At 44.3% G+C, this 619-nt stretch overlaps 1 non-coding gene across 1 annotated transcript; it reads left to right on the forward strand.

The window, feature by feature from the left end:
* The first annotated feature begins 339 nt into the window (after positions 1–339).
* trnan-guu (transfer RNA asparagine (anticodon GUU)) lies at positions 340–413 on the forward strand. Its single transcript has one exon. It is a non-coding gene; the product is annotated as a tRNA-Asn (tRNA).
* The last annotated feature ends 206 nt before the right edge of the window (positions 414–619 follow it).

Here is a 619-nt window from a genome sequence, read left to right on the forward strand (position 1 = left end):
CTCTCACGTCCTATTTTAACTGACTTGACAGCTCTGTTGGGAACACTAGAAAATGGTTCTCTGAAATCCAATATTCGCAAATCCTTACTTTAAGAAAACTGCAGAGAACCGACGAAGGTGATGCCTTGAAATATCCACAATTCCTTCAGAGTTCGCCACATGGGCATTTAAATGGTTAGTTCTAATTAATCCTAACCCATAAATTAGAAAGCGTTAAAAGGCTCCCGAAACCTCGAGCAATCAATTCGCAAGGAAAGCCCAGGATGGGGAACGAATTTCACTTTCTGATTTGTGTCGCTGCACCGTTACATTATCTGTTGATGGTCTTTGGCATCAGCTGTTTCTGTGGCGCAATCGGCCAGCGCGTTCGGCTGTTAACCGAAAGGTTGGTGGTTCGAGCCCACCCAGGGGCGGTGAGCTCAGGTTTTCTCCCCGACATTCAACACTTATGGGGCGCTGAAACAGCAAATCACCATTTCATCAAAGGTGAGAGCTTTAAATCGTGTTGACCTTGGTGACTGCGAAAATGTGACATGTATTTTGCATGGTACGTGGATGATATGGATCTCATATCTGTAATGGGAATCATTTGGTTAATGTCGACTCTGAAGAATGAAGA

The sequence above is a fragment of the Pristis pectinata genome, unplaced genomic scaffold, assembly GCF_009764475.1.
Source record: "Pristis pectinata isolate sPriPec2 unplaced genomic scaffold, sPriPec2.1.pri scaffold_230_arrow_ctg1, whole genome shotgun sequence".
NCBI classification, from domain to species: Eukaryota; Metazoa; Chordata; class Chondrichthyes; order Rhinopristiformes; family Pristidae; genus Pristis; species Pristis pectinata.